This window comes from Candoia aspera, chromosome 1, assembly GCF_035149785.1.
Source record: "Candoia aspera isolate rCanAsp1 chromosome 1, rCanAsp1.hap2, whole genome shotgun sequence".
NCBI lineage: Eukaryota > Metazoa > Chordata > Lepidosauria > Squamata > Boidae > Candoia > Candoia aspera.
In genome coordinates, this window is record NC_086153.1 from 111,965,852 (window position 1) to 111,989,274 (window position 23,423).

At 36.7% G+C, this 23,423-nt stretch overlaps 1 protein-coding gene across 1 annotated transcript in view; it reads right to left on the reverse strand.

Moving 5' to 3' along the window:
• The window catches only part of FUT9 (fucosyltransferase 9), an 82,900-nt gene that overhangs the window by 38,365 nt on the left and 21,112 nt on the right, over nt 1–23,423 (reverse strand). The gene's annotated exons all lie outside the window — the stretch shown is intronic.

Here is a 23,423-nt window from a genome sequence, read left to right on the forward strand (position 1 = left end):
CTTAGAACATCAGCTAATTTCATTTGTATATCCACTATTTCATCTTTTTGTTTTAAATCCACATTGAAATCAATTTCAGTCTTACCCACTGAAGCTTGTTCCTCTTCCATGACACCATCTAGTTTATCTGTAATAACAGATATCTTTAAAATTATTTTCTGAATCTAATAATTGTTCTTTTTCATTGGATCCACTGATGTATTTGTTTCCTTCTGGTGCCCTCTACTGACAGACCTTCAAAGTCGTCTTATTAGTTATTTTTGTTCCCAAAGGTAAACATGGAAAGTTTCCCATAGGAAGGATTCAGTTAATTTCAAAGTCTTAATTTGAGTCCATCTGAGCCCTTAGTCTGTTTAAAACTTTCTAAAACCAACACTCCAAGCACCTTTTCACTGAATATTCCCATTTGTTTTCTTTTTCAAAACCTTAAAACTCGTAATTAAAACTTCTTTTTTAAAGGATTGAAGAAGATTCACCCAGTGAATACGATAAAACTTGCCATTCTGAAGGTTCTCTTTTGTTCTCTAAAAAACAGTAAAAAAATTAAATCCAAAGTGACTAGGGGTGAGGTTTGGTTGTACTTAAAGAATCCATAAAGGCTACACTGATGGCTATAAGCTTAATGGAATCCCGCGACTCTCAGCTGATAGCAAGCTGACTGCAAAAACCCAAGTTCCTGCCATCTACTCACAAAAATACAGCTGTCTGGAGTATGTATGGGCAATCTCAAGATCTCTCCTTTCCCTGGAGAGATATCAGGAGTCCGGAACCTGCATCCAGCTGCTGTTTTCAGCCGTAATCTCTCCTGCTCTTCATGGGACATCAGTTTGCCATTCCTCACTGGACGTTACTCCCCTGATACTTTATTTTCCATCCACTATGTCTTTCCTCATTTTTTTATTTTCTGTAGTTATTCATTTTATTCTTTAAACATTTTAAAATAAAATTATATAGTCCACACTGACATTACTTTATAAAGAGCAAAGAATGAATAAATAGCAAAGCCTTTCCAGACCTGAATACTAGGTACACAATTATACTTGGATGAAAGTCATAAGGAACTAAGAAAATTGTTAAACAATATGCTGTGCTCTAGAAATTAAATCTTACTGCTTTTCCACTGTTTACATTTTTTTCAGAATGCTGTACATTAATTTAAGAAAAAGTGAACTTAAAGTTCTAGACAGAGCAAGTTTTCTATGAGCTTTAAGTTCAGGCATTCTTAGTTACTTCTGTATTTCTCTAAATTCTGATTACCATAAAAGAAAACAGACATTTTTAAATCAACCCTATGCTTCTACAGTATATATGCTACATCTGCAATGAAATGCATAGTTTTCTATTGCCACTGTACAACTGTTTCCTCTATAGTAATTTACAAATCTTCTATTGTGAACCTTAGGGAACATACTCTCAGTGGGTTCAGCATATTGTATAATATTTTTCAAGTGACAATATGAAGGAGCAAGGAATCTCTGATAAATTTCAATAAAACAATATTTTTTATTTCTTGCCAAATGACTCCTATATTGGAGCTTAATGGGGAAGGGGGAGTTCTAAGAAGAAAATGTGCTACACCACTAGAAGAGTCAGCAAATGCTTTATTTTTTTTGCAAGCCAAATATCATAAAGAAAATTATTTTTAAAAGCTTCTTATAGAACTATTGTGCAGTTTATTACCAAGCTGCTGAATTCTCCATAAGAGCTTGAATTTTAATGTAAATCCATTGGGAAGATATCAATATCAATCTATGCATCACAACAATTCATTAAATCTTAGAATGGATTTGAATAAACATTAATTTCACTATGACATTTTGAAATGAGGTCCACATGGAACTGCTTTACATAAGGGAAAACACTCATGTTATAGATAACATTAATGTTACAGAGGCAAGTTTTGCATTAGGTGATTGTAGAACTATTATTTGTTGGAAAAGGCTAGAAATCCATACTAAGTTCACAGAATTCAGGACACGAAGAGAAATGAGCCTTTCCTACAGGTCTCAGTAGCTATGGGCATTTCAAACTCTATATGATTCTAGAGAAGGACAAAATAAATCTCACACATAAAATCCCATTTTTTACTCACTATGGTTGATCCTTTAAAATACACGATTGAAGGCCGTGAGCATTTTTACTAATAAGGACTATAGGAAGGTAAGTAAGGATGAATTTCACAGATTGATTAAGAATGCTGCTATACAAAGGGAAGGTAACACGAGTAAAGGTTTATTAAGTGTGTCTGAGAAGGTGTATGGCAGAATTCTGACTGAAGGGGGACAAGAAGTAATAATGTACAAAAGCTGGGGGTTCCTTTGTGCTGGGCAGGCTGTGTAAGCACGTGATAAAGTGAGTACGCTGGAATTATGGAATATTTCACAAGAATGCGGAATTGCTGAATATGATTTAAAGTTGTATATGATGGAAGTAAAGCATGCATGAGAATAAATGGGACATTTAGCAAATGATTCAACACTGAACAATATGGGAAAAAGGAGAAATCTTAAGATGTGCCAATGCCAGTAGGAAGGTGATGAGTAGCATCTGATCTGTTGTGAGGAAAGCATGTTTGAACCTGAAACAAGTGAAAAGGACTGTGTATAAGAGCATACTTCTGTCCACTTTATTATTAGTAGTGAGGACTGGGTATATCAGGGATAACATAAAAGTAAGTTTAATTCATTAAGAGGTGTATCTTGTAAAAGGATCAAGAATATATGGCTGCTGAATGAAAATGGACTGAATGCAAGACTAAGAGACAAATGTAAGATTACAATGAGATGCTTTAGTCATAAGGAGAGGAATGAATGAGGATTGAATCACCAAGCAAATATATAAAGGAAGAATGAATGACTGATTGAGAGGAAGGGAAAGAACAACAACAGTAAAAATGTGGTTGGATAAAGTTGATGAGCTCTTGAAAAAAGTGAGAAGTTTAAAGAACAAAAGGAAATATATGAATCAGTATGTGAGTGTGGTAAAAGCAAAGATGCTTTGCAAGGATAGAAAGGTATGGAGAGGTACAGTGATGGGGTTGGCATAAACTAGATTTAGTTATATTTTCTTTTTTCCCTCTTATCTCATGCATTTTAATTAATTAATTAAGCTTACTACTTCTTACAGAATAGTGTACAGGATAAGTAGGTTCTCTCAAGCCAGAAAACAAGTTCCTTTTTAAACCATGGAATCTTTCAATTCTAAATTACTTGTATTCAGCTGGTTTTTGAGAGAGTCTTATTTCTATAGCGTTCCCCTGTCAAATAAATAAAAGAAAAAGCTGAACAAAGTTCAGCGTCTTTTAAAACTACCATATAATCCTCGTTAGGAATGAAAGACACATAGGTATCCACTATACTGTAAATCTGATAACATCATGGGCATCATGACATTGAGACTTAGCCTGTTCTTCCCCATTCAGATCCACATAGAAACTAAAACGAGATTCTGACAGCACCTCTTGGTTGATGCGTGGTAGGGGAGATGATTATACAGATAACACCTGGCCCTATGTTGATAGATGACCTCACCCAGAAGTCTCATGTTGAGGAGAGATGACAGAATAAAATCCTATGGTATGTCAGGCTTGCTTTGCATGCCTGCCATGAAACTATTGCTACACCATCAGCCAAGAGGAGAGCAAACCCGTGTCAGCTTTTGCAGCCAGAGAGGATCGTTAATCACATTCCTTCACAAGACACTGGAGCCAATGACAGGCTGATAAGACACCTGGACTCTAATTAAGTCTAAGGAACTAGGAGTGGGGAGATCAGGAGTGAAAACAGGCTTGTTTGTGAGACAGGGAGGAGAGACTATGTCAGAGGGAATGATTTAATTTGAATGCTTTGGCACCAAAATGTTATTCAGAGCTTTGCAACTGTCCTGTGTAATCGGATTTTAATAAATGAATTCTTTAAATTTCCTAATGGACTGTCTGGAGAATTTCTAAAGTTAAGATCCTGGTACTTGGGCTGTCAAATGGCACCCCATGGATTTGGGGTTTAGGGTCTGACTTCTCCCCCTCCACAAACACCAAGTGAAACCAACCACAAAGGAAAAAGAACCACCACAACACTGAGCCTCCCACCTGCAATCCCCATATTCAGTCCAGACAGATACCATGATTGATGGTATTGAAACCCAGCTGAAAGGGATCCAGATTCTGCTTCATCCTCTTTTTTTAAATATAATTTTTATTAAAGAATTTTTAACAAGATAAAAGCAATACAACTTTTAGACAAGAGGTAAAGAAAATAAAGAAAAATAGTGAATAGGTAACAAAGAAAATAAGAAAAAGAAAAAAAAAGAGAAAAAAGAGAAAGAAAAGATTATAAAGTGGCTTCCAATCTTCTTAACAGTGGTTCTAAATGCATTTATATTTTATCCCCTATCTCTAACATACCATTATAATTTCCTTCTTTCCATAGTTTACCCTTTTGAACCCATAAATCACAAGTTCATTCTTTTTTCTTTCTTCAGCAAAAAGTCCATAAGGGGTTTCCAGTCACTTGCTTCATCCTCTGAAGCTACAACCCAACCACCTTCTCAAATCCTTCCATGAGAAAGGAAAACAAGTGTAACACCATGTATCCCATTCTTAAACCCTGCAGTCATCTCAAAAGGATATCAAGACTGATCATACTGAAAGCTGATGAGAGATCAAGAAGAGCTAGGTTGGTTGTATTACCTCTATCCCAGGTCCACAAGAGAACAACAAGTGCAATCAATGTTGTTTTTATACTATGTCCCACCCTGAAATTTAATTGGAAAGGATACAGATAATCTGCTTCATCCAAGGCTCTCTTTTCAACAAACTTCCTGAGAAAAGGAAGGTTGGAGATTGGATGAAAGGTGTGCAGAACTGTTGCATCTACTGATGGCTTCTTTAGGAAGGGCTATACCATGATCACCATCATGACAGATGGCACCACTTTCTCTCACACTGACCCTACATGGATCCAAATACACACCAGGGGATGGATCTAATCAACAGGTGGTCAAGTTAATAGAATTCAGGGTATAGTCAACTTCCTCAGGAGTTACAGAGTAAAACACTTCCCAGATAACAAAAAAATACTAAACCTCAATCAACTCACTATGACTGATTCTGAAATAATTGTGGCCAGAAAATAAATCAAAAATAATTCACCCACTATTTACCTCCAGGCTGAACAGAGAAACAAGGCATTCTCATTCTTTGAACTGAAGTTGAAGCAGTCCTTTAAAAGAATCTCTAGAAATCTATTGCTGATAAAGGTACCCCTTCACCTGTAGAAGAGGGAGACAAATGAAAATTACCATCCAGAGTAGCAGGTAACTGGAACAGTAGTAATAGGCCAGTGTCACTATCTCAGTTAATATAACCCAAGCATCCTTTCTTTAAACCAAACAAACAACAAACAACCCCCCTCCTATATTTATTTATTTTATTTTATTTTTATCCCGCCTTTATTATTTTTATAAATAACTCAAGGCAGCGAACATACCTAATACTCCTTCCTCCTCCTATTTTTCTCACAACAGCAACCCTGTGAGGTGGGTTGGGCTGAGAGGAATGACTGGCCTAAGGTCACTGGTTATTTAGGGCACTGGGCACTTTACAGCTGTTACTGTAATAGTGTAAACTCATTTTATTACTCTTAGATTAAAATACACATTACTCCATTGTGAAACAATATGATGCTTATTCCTATATATGACTTTCCAGTATTTTAAGCCCCACCCAAGAATTACATGACTGCAGTGCTGATTTATAATGAATATTATAAATCCATACATTGTACCATATCTTGTGAAGGAATATTTTAAGGATAAACTGTAGATAGATTATATATTTTCCTCTTACTGAGAAATAGATTTGCCATGCTGGAGGCAGATAAGTAACACTAAAGTGGTATCTCATGCCAACCAGGTGACTACAACATTCTTAAATGATAGCTGTTAAAATACACTGATCTAATCACTCAAATATGCAATTAGCATGTGCAAATCCAGTTCAGAACTTAAAGAGTGATACAGGGAATGCATTCACACACCTTTCAACTGAGATACTACAATGAGAAAACCCAGTTACTTCAAGCTACTACAGCAAAAAAAAAGTCATTGTGACAAGATCAAAGCAGAAAGTCCAACTTGATTTGCTACATGCACACTTATTAACCATCCCTTCCTTAGGCTGATTTGGTTAAACTATTTGAATAAAAAGAAAACATTAGGCCAGCCTTTCTCAACTTTTTGATCCTGGAGGAACCCTTGAAATATTTTTCAGGCCCCTGCATCAAATATAGGCCAGAAGTTACAAAATTATTATCATTTCATGTGTAGGCCTGCATACATGCATTAACAGTGTTCTTAAACTAAAGAATGAAACTTACCTGTTTAATGTGAAGTTGCCTGAATTTGAAATAATTTTTAAAATAAGTCATGATCTCCCAGGGAAACCCTAGTGACCTCTTGCAAAGCCCTAGGGTTCCATGGAACCCTGGTTGAGAAACCCTGCGTTAGGCACTAGTAAGGGCGTAAGAGAAGTCTTACCAAGACAGAAACAAGCCTGTCCTTTGAGTGTGCTCTCTTCATTTTATTCAGGTTACCAGGTATTCTTTATCAACTCTGCCCTTTGCTTTGTTTTCCAGAAAGTTACACCTGTACTCCAGCAGGCATTATTTCTGTTACTTTCGTGGTTTCACCATTTTTCTTTCCTAGAAGTATACAATCTAGCAAATACTTCTAACCTTGTCAACTTCCTTCTATAGAATAAAACACTCTTCTGATATATTTGGAAATGATGGCATTATCTCAATGGCACCATATTTATTCCACATCTGTGGCTAAGCAAACTAATACTCAGTTAAAAATGAAATTTCTTTTAACATTTTTTCTATCTAAGTTTTAAAAGACTAGATAGTATTCTTCATTTTCTGTGCAGCTGAAGGAGTATTCAGTGTCCTAATGAGAGTTTCCTTTAATCTGAACTTCCGAAATATTCTGACTTTACCTATTTAAAATAATTTTATTAAGAAATATAAATGAGAAGAATAAAAGTCAATACAAACTACAAAAAAGGGGGGAGGGAATGTAGAAAAGAAAAAAAGAAAGAGGAAAGGAAGGAAGGAACTTCCCCCTTCATTCCAGTAGGTAAAAACAATTATAGTATCTTATCACCTTTTCTAAATAAAACATAATCTCTCTCCTCCCCATAACTCATCGCTTCGATAAAAAAACAAAAACAAAATCCAAATGCTTTGTCAATCATTCTTTGTCAGCAAAAGTCCAGTAAAGGCAACCAGATATAACTGTATTCTTCTTTTAGCCTTGGTCAAACAAGCCAACCTTACAAATCTTTCTTGAATTTTTAAAATTATTCTTTAACCACTTAAAGAAAAGTCCCAGAGGTAATTTCCTGGTCATCTGTGCATCCAGGCAAAAACTTTAACAGATTTCTTTTGTTTGTCCATTAGGTAAAGTTTATCCTTTTGTCTGTCACTTCTAAAAAAATTATCCAAATCAGTTTCCTGGTTTGGTATCTGTTCATCTCCTTTAGGGAATAAGTCATCCATCAGATCCATTTATACTACATTTAAATCCCCCTTCACATTAATTTCATAGACATCAATTACAACTTGTTCTTGTTTTACAACTTCATTAGAGCATATTTTGTCTAGTTTCTCAAGCAATTGATCCATTCTATCCAGTAACTTAGCTCAGAGGTATTCAAAAGTTTGCACTAAGGATTTCTGCTCCATTTTCTTCATCCTCTGGCTTCCTGTAATATCCAACCTTCATAAAAAAAAAACAAAGCAATCGCCATTTTCCCATGAGAAAATATCTTCCAATTAATTCAAAAGTATAATTCCAAATCCCTCTGGCCCCTTAATCTGTTACTAACTTTCCAAAATCCATATACCAAGCACACTTTTGCTACATAGTCCAAAAAAAAGATCATGTATTTTCAAAACTTTAAAATCAAATTTACACCATCATCTGTTAAAGAGGGAGAGACTCGCCCAATGAATACAGTAAAACCTTGCCTTGCTGAAGTTTTATAAACCACGGTATATAAACTGAGAGCAAGGCCCACTCCCTCTTTGCACTGAAGATGTTGCCTAGTCTGGCAATGAAACGTCTGCAAGAAAATAACAAGGCTCAGAGAGCACCAAGGACTCCACAGTTCAACTCTGAGCTACAAATATTCACTTCGATTGAGACCTCATATTTTCCACAATGTCCTGAACGTCTTGCATAAAAACTTGATAGGAATCAGAAAAAAATCTGTTTAAAATCTTGGTGGAAATCAGAGAAAATCTGTTTAAAATCCTTCATGTCTCATGCAGTAGATTATGGAGCCCCTAGAAGCTTAACCAGTGAAAGTCAAAGATATGAAAGAATTCTGGAATGTGTTTACACAAGTGAAAGTGAGATATGCAGACAGTTCCCCAGGGAAAGTAGCAGCAGAAAACTGAAGGTTCAAATCAGCTGATTCAATGTGTAGGAAAATGATAATATCTTCAAATTTAGTACAAAAATAACAGGGAGCCAATTATTTACTCTCAATCCTCCTTAATATTTGAAGGAAAAACAAGTCCAAACCTTTTTTTTTTTAATTAATTCCAAAAATAACAATAAGAACCAAGAGAACCCACTCTTAGGGTATGCGTACTTAAAAAAAATAATAAATTGAGTAATTTAGAAATGGGGTGGCCAGTCTTAGTGCCCCTTTAAAGCTACAGTGCGGCTTGGAAATGGTGACGTCCCAGCCTCCCAGCTAGATCTTACCAGTTGAGCGCGAATGCTGTTCGCGATCTTCTGGCTGCAAGCAGCCATCCGAAGGACAGATGGGGTCATTTCAGGTGTTTTCCTTTTTCTGGAAAACACTTCTGGGCTTCAGGAAAAACCTGTCTGAGCCCGAAAAAACTGCCGTGTTGTCAGTTCTGCCAGCTGAGCCCACGGGCACAGCTGTTCAGTCCGCCATGTCCCCACCGGAAATCGAGGAACAGACAGGTCTTGTTTAAATAAAGTCAGTGTGTACACGTATAATTCAAAGTCTACTAACGTTTATTGCAAGATTACCATCTATTATAAGCTTTTTAGGATTCAGAGAAGTATTGTGCATGCTCAAGACTTCTCTGCAGCCTACAGATCAGAAAAAAAAGGAGTTCTTAATGTACCAACATGAAGTAAATTCTGCACAGTTGGAATTTATCTATAAAAGTGCTTATATTAAAAATATCTGATAAAATGCCCAGTTATTTACTTTTCATGCACGATAATTAACCCATATGACAGCAAAGTAACCATACTTCTCTTAATCTACAGTTTCGTCTTATATATTGCCCACTCATCTTTTTAAAGTCTCTTCTTTAAACATTGCACCCTATATTTACATTCTAATTGTAGATTGTGCCTCCTTCTCTACTGTTGTCACTGTGTTTTTTAATCCTCTTCCTCCTACTCCAAACCAGAATGGGTATTTCTCCTTTTACTAGTGCAAGTGAGAAAAACTTATTTACATTTTCAAAGTGCCTGGGAAACTAAAACTCAAGTCTGAATTAAACTGTATCCCTGGTTAAAGGTAGAATGAATCTACAAGTTGGTATTTAGTACAGGCCAAACACAACAATCTAATGTGCCCCAAATGTTTTTGACTATAACTCCTAATCTCAGAATCTTTTGCATGTTTGGTCTGAAATAAAACTCTCTGACTTAAATCAGATTTACTCCCAAGTAATATTTTATAGAATTATATCCTAAGAAAACTGACAAAAATGTGGAAACTTTTCCTATAAGTCACAATTAAAACAAGTAACTATAACAGTCCATATATAGCCACTCCTCATTTCGCAGCTACCTCATTTAGTGACCATTCGCAAATATGAAGGCAATAACAACTTTTTTTAAAAAAATCATTTTCCGACCAATGTGCGCACTTACCCCCAATTTCTGCACCTGACAACACACGCCAGAGTGAGAGTAACGCTGGCATTGCTGCACAAGAGAACTTTATCTAAATGAGACGAGAGCAACCATAAATTTCAGGTTTCTGGAGTAAAGCAAGACCAGCCAAAATCAACCTCATTTCAGATCTAGACTTCCACAAAGCCCCATTCCCAATCTAGTTCTTTGGTGCTTTGTTATACTGCAATAGAGAATAGCACTCATAGAAAACCCATTTTCTTGGGACTGTTAGGAAGAAGGTGCATGGGAGTGATAACAGAGTTAGACAGTGACAGGGGGAGTGGGAGTTAGGCAGTGGGAGTCAGTGACAGGGAGATCTCCTCGGGGGCATCCATGGGGTGAGGGGTGGGTAAAAAAAAGTCAAGATTCCAGAGTTCCAACCAGCTGGTTAGCCACACCCAGCTCTTTGACCGGCATCCACAGCTGGCTAGTTTGGTTACACCCTGGCCTTTTTAAGGACCTTCCGACGTTCATAGTCAGCCAGGTTAGCCCTGTCACCCCACCAATGCCCTGCCCTAATCTAGGGAGTATGTATGAGAGCAGGCAAACAGGAGCAACCCTGCTTGGAGAACGGCTTGGAGCATGGCAGCAACTTTGCCTTGCATCTTGATATACAGAAGGAGCAATCAAGCTGAGGCTGTACAAAATCCCAAAGAGGTGCAAGAAACTCTGGAAGAAGGTAAGGGCTGTATGCCACTTAACCCGTGAGAACTTAAATAGAAAGAAAAGGGCTAAATAAGGCAAAGCCTAAAGACCTAGTACACAGCTAGGCCAGCTTATTAGAACTAGGAGGGTGACATTAACCCTGTCCAGCAAGGGCAGAAACTTTGTATTAGGGAAAGTGTGAAAGGTAATACACTGATGTATAAAGCTTTCATCCAAGCCGCGGTGTGTCCAGTTGTAGTCAGAAGAACCCTCCACCCATCCCCACTGATACAGACTGCCTTGGAGGAAGAAGACTGCGGGGAAATTCCTTGACAGGAGGGGAAATTCCTTTGCTTCACATCAGTTCCAGCCACGGCATTTAAACTGTACCTGAATATTTTTTGTACTACAGTTAGTTCCTCTCTGCAGCAGTCACCTCTATTATAAAACAAACAAAACGCTGCATTTATTGAACGGAAATTAGTTGCATATTTTATGAGATAAAAATTTAATCTCTTATGACCAAGCTCTAAGGAGCTGTGCAGTTTTCTAATCATTGCCATAACTTTGCCTTTTAACAAATGGCATCTCAAAGGAATTATTAATATGAAGACATTCATTAATTAGCTGTATTTCTACAAAGTAATGGAAGATTCAATTTTATTATTAAATGACAGTCTACAGATCAGTAAAATAATGCCTCAAAATTCTGTCCACAGATTTTCATAGTAGAGTATATGGACATGCTAAAGACAAATTCATCACTTTGCAATTGTCACCTGCTGACAATTCAGAATAGAGAACTGCAGTATCACCTACAGATTTCCATCACATTAAACAATGATCTGTCACTGAAAATAACATTTCCTAGAATTTGTCCTTATTGATGAGCTATTATTTCATTTTGAAACTTCATGATTACTGTTACTTTCATTATTAAATAGGATACAAAATTTTAAAATGTTTCCTAGCCCAGAAAGGAAAAATGAGTATCAATTAACTGTTTTAATGGTTGCTAATTTAAAGAATAGCATGAGACATGGGTTAGCTCTGCCTCCAAGAAACTGCAACAGAAATTTCCAAAGGTATAGTTTTATGCTGGAATATTTCTTGTTTTATGTAAGCTGCTACTGGCTTTTGACTTAAAGGGGAAACATAACTAGTTAACTCAGTTTTTTCCCCGGCTCTTTCCCCATCTTATATTGAATATGTGCAAAAGAGATATTAAAATAGGAATTCTGGGAATTCAAAGAAAATTTCAGATCCCACCGTGGCTTCTGCTGTATGGTAGTTATATATCCCGATAACATGTGATACTTTTTTTGGGAGGGGGTAACATGCTATTCAAAGGAAAGTGTGCAAAAGCTAATCTTTTATAGCTTGCCCCATTCTTTTCTGCAAAAATGATGCCCGAGCTTTCAATTCTACATCAGGGTTAAGAAAAGTTCAGCTACAATGAGGAATAAAGAACATTAATGGAACGTATAACAGGGTAACCACCAGACAAAGAAGCCATTCACCCTGTAAATTTTATTTTATGTACATGATAATGCATTCTATTGGTGTGGCTGCTCTTTTTCCCCTTGTTTTTGGCATTTTCCTCTAGTGTGTGTCTTCTAAAAATGGACTTAGTACAGCTGACCTAGTCATCATTTGCCATCTTTGCTAAATTTATTTTGTAAAGGCTTTCTATTAATGCTAACTTTTAAAAAAATTGCAATCTGCAGCTCATTTAAGTTGGCACACCTTTCCTTCACTATGCAGAAGTTCAGGAGTTCGCAGGGTACAACTGCATAGAAACTTCATTGTTTCAGATGTCTGGGGAATAACATTCTTGTGAAAAAAAATCATTACAACATTCTTATGGTTCAAAGCTAATTTTTCAAAAAGATGATGGATTTTCATCTCTAATATATTTACTATGTGAGTCTGAATACATAGGAAGCTATCTTACATTGAATCAAAGCCACTGCTCCAAATTTTCTATTTATGGCTAAAGTATCTGTCCATGATTCAGTTTGTAGAAACAGAATGTCATGAATCAAGGGGAATCTCCACTTCTTCTGATTTTCCAAATCATTTCTTCAAATTGTCTTCAATCCAGATAATGGGAAAACAGACTAGAAATGATAGAAAGGGATATTTGACTCCAGGGGTATCTGTAAGGAGGTGAGATGTCATTGACATTAAAATGGGACGTGCAACTGGGTGATCAACGCCCTGCACCTTTTGACTTGTGTGTGATGAGTGCAAAGCAAAAACTGACACAGCTTTGATCACTGTGTGTCCACCATTTTTGTATCATTGACACCCCCTCCCTCCAGATGTACCTGTTTCCCTCTCTCTGGTAGGTTTGTGAAAAGCAGCTCTGATTCAATTCAAATTGAAGATTTGAGATTTGGAGGCAAATCAATTTGATTCAAACTGCTTTAAGGTATAAGAACCAATTTGAAAGACTGTAACACAGTAGTATTAAAATACCCACATACCCATACCCAGCTACTTTATATGGGCGGAAAGGGATAAAAATAGAGGCGGTAGTATACATTTTAGGGAATGTTAAACCAGCAAGGGTTTCACCACAATAAATTTTTGAAACATGATCCTTCACCTATTTCTAGGAAGGAAAAGCTAAGGTGAGGAAAAGATAAAACACTCATCTCCAAACTTTTCATCAAAGAGTCTAAATCAGTGCTGAACCAGTACAAAAAAGAGTCTTCTTCCAACCTAAAAATACAAATTCTTTAAAACTATCAAAAACTATGCTTTCACTTCTTCATTTGCTTTTCTAGGAGCTTTGCTTGGCTGACAATGGAAGCTGACCATTCACTGGCTCTGCAGAGAGATGTGTTTTGCTGTCACTCATTTCTGGGGTGACAAGAGAGTAGAAACAGCTGATGCACAAGTTGATGCCATCTTAGAAAGAGCCCCTTACTCCTAGAAGGATTTAGTTGTGTCCAGATGATGGTTTGTTGGCAAAATAACAGAATTACGCTGGCACAGTGAGATGTAATGCCCCAGAGATAGGCAACTCTCAGAAAAAGAGGCTAGCACAAATTAAGTGGCATTTGCAGCTTTGCCACTGTCTATTCTTAAAAACAGTACACATTAGATCAATATCAATTTCATTGTTGAGAGACTTAAATCTGCTGCAATCATGCAGAATTTAAAAGTAAAGTCAACCAAGAGTGTATAATGATAAATTGACTTAAGAGTGCATAATGGATAAATCAGTCCTCAGTTCATTTCAGAGAGCTGACTTAAACTTCCATTGTGTTGACAGCATCAGCCCAGAAGTGTAGTATTTCATCAGCATAACAGAGGCCCAAGTTAAGGCTTCTCCCTGGCTACATTAAAGAAGCAAAGTGAATAAAGCCCAAAGCATTGTTAGCCTAACCACTTACCTATATAGTGCTTTGATAAGCACATAGGTTAAAGATGCATTTAAATTCTTCATCTGTCTATTCCCATCAATATCAAACTGCCCCATTCCACAGTTTAACTCCTTCTCCAGCATTCTCCATATACTGTACAGAAGTGAAGTTGCAACAGCTGACTATTATCTGTAACAATACTGAGGTACCAGAAAATCCATCCAATCTAGAAAGTCGTTTCAAAAACTATTGAACACTCCAAAGCTCCTACTCCAAAGTAGTTCTTTTTTTAATAATAATTTTATTAAGGATTACACTTGAAAAAATAAAATCTAATACAAACTAATATATATATATATAAGAGTAAAAAGAAAAATTAGGAAGTGTAGAAAAGAAAAATAGAAAAGGAAAAGAAAAAAAGAAATATATAAAGAAGTAACCTCCCCCTTCATCACAAGTATAAATAATTTTAGTAACTTATCACCATTTCTTAAAATAAAACAAATGCTCTCTTCTTCCCATATCTCATCTCTTAACTATAAACAAAATCTTAAAAGCTCATCATTCATCCCTGGTCAGCAAAAGTCCATTAAGGGTTACCAGAGAAAATTATGTATCTATTATAACCTTGATTAAATAAACCAACTTTATATTTTTATAAATATTTATATTTATAAAAATATAAATATGCAATATTATATTGTATATTTATATTTATATGCATTATTTATATTATATATTTATAATTTATATATAGTTTATATATAAATATATATTGTAATTATATTATAGCTTTGCCACCTTGCTTGGAGCAGGACGGGAGATAGTGAATCATGGGGGTGGTTGGCACCTTGATGAGTCCCTTAGGAATTTTACTGGGACTGTTGTTTCTCCATCTTGGATTGTATATTGTATATTTATATTTTTATGATGAACCTGTTTTTATGGTATTTTAATCTCTTATTATTTTAATTTGATTGTAAACCGCCCAGAGTCGCTTTGACAAGATGGGCGTTAAAGAAATGTGAGGAATAAATAAATATTCCTTCCCTGTACTTTTAATAATCTTGGTTTTTAATCCCTTCAAATAATGTCCTAGAAATGTATTTCTTTTCATTTTTTCTTTGTCAGGTCTTAACAGGTCTCTTTCGTAAATCCAGCATAGAAAAGTTATTTGTATGTCCCTTTTGATGATTAAAACATTAAATTGTTTCATCTGTATATCCAGGATATCATCTTCTTCCATATCATTCTTGTAGCTTGTCATTTTTAAATCCACATTCAAATCAATTTGTCTTGTCCGGTAGAACTTGTTCTTCTTCTCTAACATCATTTACACACTATCTATGATGATAGACAGTCTTAAAATTAACTTCTCAGTCCACTGTTCACAAATATCCTTCAAAACATCCAAAGTTAAAGTATTTTGCTACACTCTGTGTTAATGAGTCGACTAAGCATTCTTCTCCTTTAATTATAATCTTCAGTTTCTTCTAGTTCCCACTAGTGTTCAACCCTCAAAGTCCCATGTATCATGCTTTTTTCCCCTAAGGAATCCAAACAACAGCAATTTCCCACTGGAAGGATCCTTATAATTAATTTCAAAGTATTGTTTCAAATCCATCTGGACCCTTAGTCCATTTTAACCTTCTAAAATTAACACTCTATACACCCTTTTGCTGTTTATTCCAAAAAGTAAAATTTTTCTAAGTCCTTAAACTCATACTTAAAACTTCTTGCACTAAGGAGAAGGAGACTCACCCAGTGAGCACAATAAATCTTGCCATTCTGAAGGTTCTTAATATTTAAAAACGAGTAAAAAAGTAATTCCAAAAGTGATTAAGAAATGAGGCTCAGTGGAGCTTTATGTCCATATAGGCTATGTTATAACTGTGAGCTTAGATGGAAGCCCTTGACTCCCAGCTGCTCGACTCAGAAGCCAACTGCAAAAGCCTTGATTTCTGCACTCTACTCACAAAGAGCAGCTGTCTAGAGTACATGTGGGCAAACTCACGATCTCTCCTTTCTCCAGAGAGATTCCACTGGCCATGATCCAGCATCTGGCCACCAATCTCTGCCATAAATGCCATCCCCACTCCTTCAGGGACGTCTAGCTCACCATGACCTCACCAGAAGTCCAACTTACATGGTAGTTCTACTGGTGGCTGCTTTTGGTTCAAATATTACTGGAAAGAGCTTTCTATGATTAAAACGCTGTGTGGCTTGAAGTTGTTTCTGTTCTTGTAGATGACTTCCATATAGAAATTGAAGGGATAATGGATCAACATTAGGGAAAGAGAAAAAATAGCTACACACAAACACACACACAAAGATCCAGGTTACTAAAATATTGGCTGTAAATAGGCTGAAAAAGATTCTCTGGAAGTATTTAATTCCAGTTTTCAAGAAGTGGTCAGATGCATGTCACAATACAGCTACTGCTCTCCAAGTGAAGTTCCAGTTTTGCAGGTAGCACAATCCGTCCATGCAACAATGCCTCCTTAATTTTCATGTTTCATTTCAGAACCTGTGTGGTGATATTTGAAAGTATGCTCAAAAGAAAATTGTGTTCAGTAATAAAAAGGGATAAACCCACATGGTCAGCAGAGAACAATCATAGGATACTCATAACAGGCTGAGTAACATGTGTGCAAAGTTATTATTCTGTACCCTGAGTGAATCCATAACACAATAAGGCTTAACATCATGGCTCAGTTCATATGACATGCTAAAGCAATGTTTTGTTCCAGAGAATACCCAACTCTATTTTAATCTAGTTCTAGCATTGCCATGATGGTGTTCCACTAATGAAAAGTCTGGATCTATTAACATTAAATGTAGCTATGCCGTAAATCCAACCACGTTAAGCCTCTTCCATGTCAATTCTGATATATCTCAAGGAGATTCATTCCACAAACAAGTTCCTTACTTGTATATTAAATGAATATCACACTTACAAGTTTTGAGAATATATATAGGTTGATGTACAGTATTTTAATGGGCTAGGAAAAAACCCCCAAAAGTGTGTCTTTAAATGTTAACCAACTTTTAAATGAATAAACAGGAGAGAAGTGGGAGAAACTTTAGATATAATGGGCAGTAGTATATGGCATTCCACTTTCCCATATTCCCTTGCACTGTAAAATAATCCTTCTTCCTCCCTCCGCCTGTAGCTCAGAACAGAAAATAAACTGCTAATCACTTCACAGATTTTTAAAGAATAGTAGATTTGTTATGTTATTTTAGTGGTCTTTTAACCACTAAATTTCTCTAACCAAGTATAACCAAGTACCAGTTCTGCTGGAACAAAAAGGACATAGTGGCTGGAAATTTCTGGAGAGCAAATTGCTGGGAATGGTTGGATTGCAGGATCAAACTGTTGCTTTACCTTAACTTTTCATAACAAAAAAGCAATGTACCTTACCAATTTACAAAAAAGGAATAAAGTGTTGTAAATTATCTACAATTTTTCTTAGAAAAAGGAAAGTGACTCAACATTTGGATGCTTGGAAGTGAAAAGCACTTAATTAAATTTGTTTCCGACTGTAAACAGATATACAGTAGAATGTTAATTATTTATTTACACTTCATTAGTAAAGAGAAAAAATGCATTTAAAACTCTATCAGTTTAGGTTGCTCTGAAACCAGCAAAAAAACAAACAAACCCAACAACAACAGAAAAAGAAAGAAAGAAAGAAAGAAAGAAAGAAGAGAAAAAGAAAAAAAGAAAAGAAAGAAAACAAACCGGAACCTAAACATGCTGAATATTTAGATAGTATGGTAAAAGACAGGAACCACTGAGTGCATATTTACCCCCCTCCCAAAAAATCTAAGTACTGTCAGGTATTCTAACATATAGCCACAAATGAGTTGTTTACTGTCATTAACTACCTTCCCCAAGTTTTGCTTCTTTGTATGTCTAATTTACATAAATTCCCTATCATTTGTTTCTATGTGTGTATCATTATAGATGCTTTCTGGATGAATTACAAAGAACTTAACTTTGCCTGTATGAACTATTTATATAAGCCTAATTGACCCTAGGAATTATATACCTAAGTTTAAAGGTAAGCACCCATCCTAGGTAATTACTAGGAAAGGTACAAACATTTACAAAGATAGAAAGTCACACACTGATAATATACTAAAGGTAAATAAAAACAGAAAAAGTGGCAATTTATTTTTTTAAAATTCACCAGCTTTTTTAAATTGGATTTTTCCTATTTTTTTTACAAATGGCATGCTCCCCTTTTTAGTTCAAACACCTGATTCTGTCTTCCAAGAGAAAACTGTCCTAATATACCAAAAGAAAACATATTAAAATATAAGAAATTCTTATTCAACTAAGTACAGTATTAATTATCTTAAGCTCTTTTACGTTCTATTTTCCATTAACAATGGTGTGAAAAATATGGTTTATCTCTATGTGTCCATTTATGGCTGATTTGTCTGAATGCCAAGCTTTCAGGAACTCCCTAGCGGTTTTAGATTTGGCTTGGTCCAGACACTAGGCACAGCCAGTTTGGTGTAGTGGTTAGGGCATCAGGCTAGAAACTAGGAGACTGTGAGTTCATAGTCCTGCCTTAGGCACAAAGCCAGCTGGCTGACCTTGGGCCAGTCACTCTCTCTCAACCCTAGAAAAAAGGCAAGGGCAAACCACTTCTGAAAAACCTTGCCAAGAAAACTGCAGGGACTTGTCCAGGCAGTCGCCGAGAATCAGTCACAATTGAATGGATTAAAAAAAAAAAGACACTTGAGACAAAGAAATAAATAGATACATAGAAACAAACCATATTTACATACCATTCAAAAGAGACAACAAAAAGCTAAGAAGGAAACAAAATGACCAGAACACATCCCCTCCCAGGGCCGCAACTGGGGGGGGGGGGCGGACAAGCAGGACATGTGCCCCGGGAGCTGAGCTGGGGGTGGGGGTGACAAAATGAGCATTGGGGGGGTGCCAAAATGGGCGCGGAATCCATGTTTGCCCCGGGTTACACAGACCCTAGTTGCGGCCCTGTCCCCTCCAGCAGCCAACACTGGAGGAGGTCCAGGTTATGCACCAGGTCTGTTTGGAGAAGTGCAATGCCATCCAGTACCAGAGGCCCCAAGACCCAGAGCCACTCAGTCTTGCCAAGGATCAGCTGAAGCCTGTTGTTCCCCTGCCAGTCCCCCACAGCCTCCAGACACCAGGATAGGTCATCAACAACATCACTTAATTCACCAGGGGCAGAGAGTTATAATTGGGTATCATCAGCATACTGATGATACCTCACCCCACAGTGATGGATGATCTCACCCACTGGCTTCATGCAGATGTTGGATAGGAAGGGGAAGAGCAGTGAACCCTGGGGACCTCTGAGGCTGAGGGTGGGATCTCTTCCCTCCAATCACCACCGACTGGAATCGGAGAACCAGCACAATACAGTGCCACCCACCCCCAATCTCCAGAACTGATCCAGAAGGATACCATGTTTGATGGTTTTGAGGGCCACTAAGAGGTCAAGCAGAGCGAAGATGGATGCACAACCTCCATCCTGCTCCTGCCAAAGATCATCCAAAAGTGCAACCAATGCCATTTCTATACCATATCCAGGTCTGAATCCTGACTGAAAAAGTTCCAGATAATCCAAATGGTCCAGACACTATTGTCATGTCACAGAATTATCTCTTCTGTCCTCAATTCATCTGCAGATCAAACAATAATGCCAAGAAGATTCCAGCTTAGTTGGGGTATATCTGTGAAGAGTTAATATAAGGCATGCATTTCCACATCAGATGCCCAGCACTTGGCAAATGATTGAGTTGGGATTATATTTTTAAAATGGCACAGTTTTGCATCTGGTCTTGCCTCTCCAAAATAATTTTTTCTCAGATGTGCATTTGTAAAACATTTGTCTTTAAATTAACATTTTTACTGTGATACCAACTGTTAGGCTATGACAGTATTATTAGAAAGCTGATGCACCCAATTTTTACAAGCAGAGGAATAATGGAAATACATGGTACTACACATTATATCCCCCCCCCATATTATTTTACAGGATTCTGCATTAGATTTAGACAAATCTCAATATCCTGAGCAGAAGCAAGATAATTAAGCCAAATTTGCAGCCTGGAAACTGCACTCACTAGCTCTGTTGATGTATCCTGGGCCTGTTTTTCTTTTTAGATTTTCTTTAAGGGCTACATATCCAAAGGATGTCTTACAGGGATCCAACTGAGTTTCTGGTGCATGTATCACTGATGCAAGACGTCTCTCTTCTAGGAATGGATGAACCCAATTAATCAGCTTGAACCTGATAAAAGACTTCCCTCTTACCACCGCTGTACTGTCTTTCCATCTCTATGCTGGATCCAGGAATGACTTCATTTTGTCCAAATTCATCCAGATAAGGACACTTCTCCTCAAAGATCAGAAGGTGCAACCCCACTCTTTTTTCAATGCTTTAACTCCATCTCCTGGTAAAGAAGAAACACTACAGCATTTCCTATTTTTTTCCCTAACAGACAGGAGAACAAGGAAAAGAGGGAAGTTCTGACAGAAGAGAATATACGTAGCTCAAGGCTGAACTGTGGAGTCCTTGGTGCTCTCTGAGCTTGGCTGTTTGCTTGCAGATGTTTCATTGCCCGACTAGGTAACATTATCAATGCTGGTGAGTGTGGGGTTTGCTCCCTGTTTACAGTAGCTTGCCCTGCCAGTGTTGGTGGGGGTGTGGTTTTCTCCTTGTTACAATAGGTCCTTGATTAGGGTATTGTTTTCTGCTTGCTTTCAACCAAATCTACCAAGGAGAAAACCACACTCCCACCAACACTGGCAGGGCAAGCTACTGTCTATAAACAGGGAGAAAACCCCACACTCACTCACACTGATGGTGTTACCTAGTTGGGTAATGAAACATCTGCAAGCACACAACCAAGCTCAGAGGGCACCAAGGACTCCAAAGAAGGAAGTCACCAGAGTACTTGTAAAGTTCCCCTTTAACCCCTGGAAGCCCCAGAACACCAAAGAGTATAAATAGTTCAGCTCCACCTACTCTGATTATGTGCCGTCATTTTCAACTCCTAGCAAACACATAGACAGATTTTCTCCGTGATGATTTATCCCTAACCTGTTCCTTCAGGCCTCCTAATGGTGCACTCATTGCCACTGCAACTGAATCTGTCCACCTTGCTGCTGGTCATCTTCTTGTTTCATACCTCCATAACTGCTCCTCTATTTTTAACAAAAGGAAATCAGGCATTTTTACTAAAAATTAAGCTGATATGTTCATTATTCTACCTTTTTTTTTTTTTACTGAGTGAACCATCTTCAAACAGAAGAAATCTTGTCTATGGCATCTATTCACAAGCACTGGAACTGTTGTTCCTGGGAACTTGAAGAGTTTTACCTACTGACAAGTGGTATAAGCTAATAAAATTACCTGTATACAGCACAAATAAATGGCCCTCTAATTTTAAAGAGTGAAATCAAGAATGAATACTCTTTTCATTGTTACTGACTTTTTTAAGGTACTGAAAAACAAATAAAAATATCAAATCAATGTCAGCATTCTTAAGAAACATGCACAAAAACAATCTGAATACTATTTAAAGTAGAAAAGAGATTCAGAAGCAAGCACCTCCTACTTCCGTTAAACTTATTCTCAGATAAGTATGTACTGGACTAAATACTTTCTCATATTAAATAATTCTGCTTTACCTTTTTATAAATCAATACAATGTTATGTAATGATATAAACATGCTGATGTCTGTACTTGAAGAATCTCAATGAAACATATGTTATATATCTTAGTAACAATGCATCTCCTATGTATGTATGTATGTATGTATTCAATTTCTATAGCCGGCCATCTCAGCAAGTGACTCTGGGTGGCTTACAACAATAAATTTTATTGGTTTCATCCACCAAGCTTGCCCAAGAACAAAATCACATGTTACATTTGCCAGAAAATAAAGATTACTGTTTTGCAGCATTAATTCCAGGTGACCAGTATTTCTGTCATGAGTAAGGATGGCGAGCAGGGGGCTCCCATCCAGGCTGTAAAGCGCATGCGTAGCACTGAGGAATTAGGTAGCCATTCCAAGAGACACCGATCGGGCCCGCCTTAACCTTTGGGGTTTATATGTCTGGGTTTTTCCCACGCTTCTTCAGTTTGTTAGGATTTCCCTGTTATGTAGCAACAATAAAACACTAGAGACCTGTTCCTTGTCTCAGCATGGTTCCTGGCTGTTAGGACAATTTCTCAATAAAATCAGATCCTGTATTTACTCAGTAAAATAAAGTAAGGTGTATTTTGGTTCTGAGTGGACTTAAGCTTTTTCACCAAGCTCTCAGTTTGGTCAATATTTGTGTGTTTTGTATCAAAAAAGCAAATTAATATTTATTTCCCAGTTCATATCAAGTAACATCTGGTACATGTTGAATATAGTGTCATAAAATAAATGATTTTGTCCACTGTCTTTTTATGAATACAGAGAAATAATCAAGAATGCATTATTTTCATAAAGGATCTTCTCTTTTCTTTCTCCTACTAAACCTGAAGATTAATGTTGAGTTAGAAGTATGTAAACTGCATGAGAAAACTGTTTTTCTAATTGCATCAGAATGTTTCAATTAAAATGGTAAACACTTTTGTTCATGGAATAATTGGAGTGTTAATGTGGAAGATGAATTAAAATATTCATGAAATTATACAACCTTTAGTTGAAATGCTTCCAACTGTCCATATTAACAATCCAATCAAGGTTGCAGTCCTATTTTTAAATAACATTGCTTGGATTGTTGGGGGATTTGATGTAAATCTCTTGCTGTAGTAGATCTGGTACCCACCATCAGGATTATAATGAAAATTTAATTTGTAAGATTCCTGTGCATAATAGTATGATTCACCAATGACCCAACTATTCAGCTACTGGCCAGTCAAATTAAAAGAAGCAGAAACACAAACTTGAGCATTCTGTTCAATAAATTATTAGATGTGAAGCTGTATTTTACTTGTAAGCTTTTTCCCCCCCTAAGACTGTTAATGTTAGCAACTAGTAACATACTCTAAGCATTCTCAGTTCCAGATAGTTGGTACCTGTAAGACTCTTACAATTACAACACCTCATAAGTATATCAAGGAAAAAGCACATTAAATCACTACAGTTGAAACATACATTAAATATGGCCAAATTAATCCATTTTCAAGAATAACAATAATTGCTGCTGCATTCATATGCTAAGAATCAAACTCATATTTTCTTTAAAAAAAAATGAAAACCAAGCTTTCAGTGGCATAACTTTCCCACTATCTTACTTGACCTTGATATAATTTGAATTAAAGATTTGTTTACAGGTAGTCCTCACTTAACAACCACAATAGGGACCAGAAAACTGGTTAAGTGATGTGGTCATTAAGTGAGTTACCATGTGAGCGGACCTGATTTTATAACCATTTTTATGATGG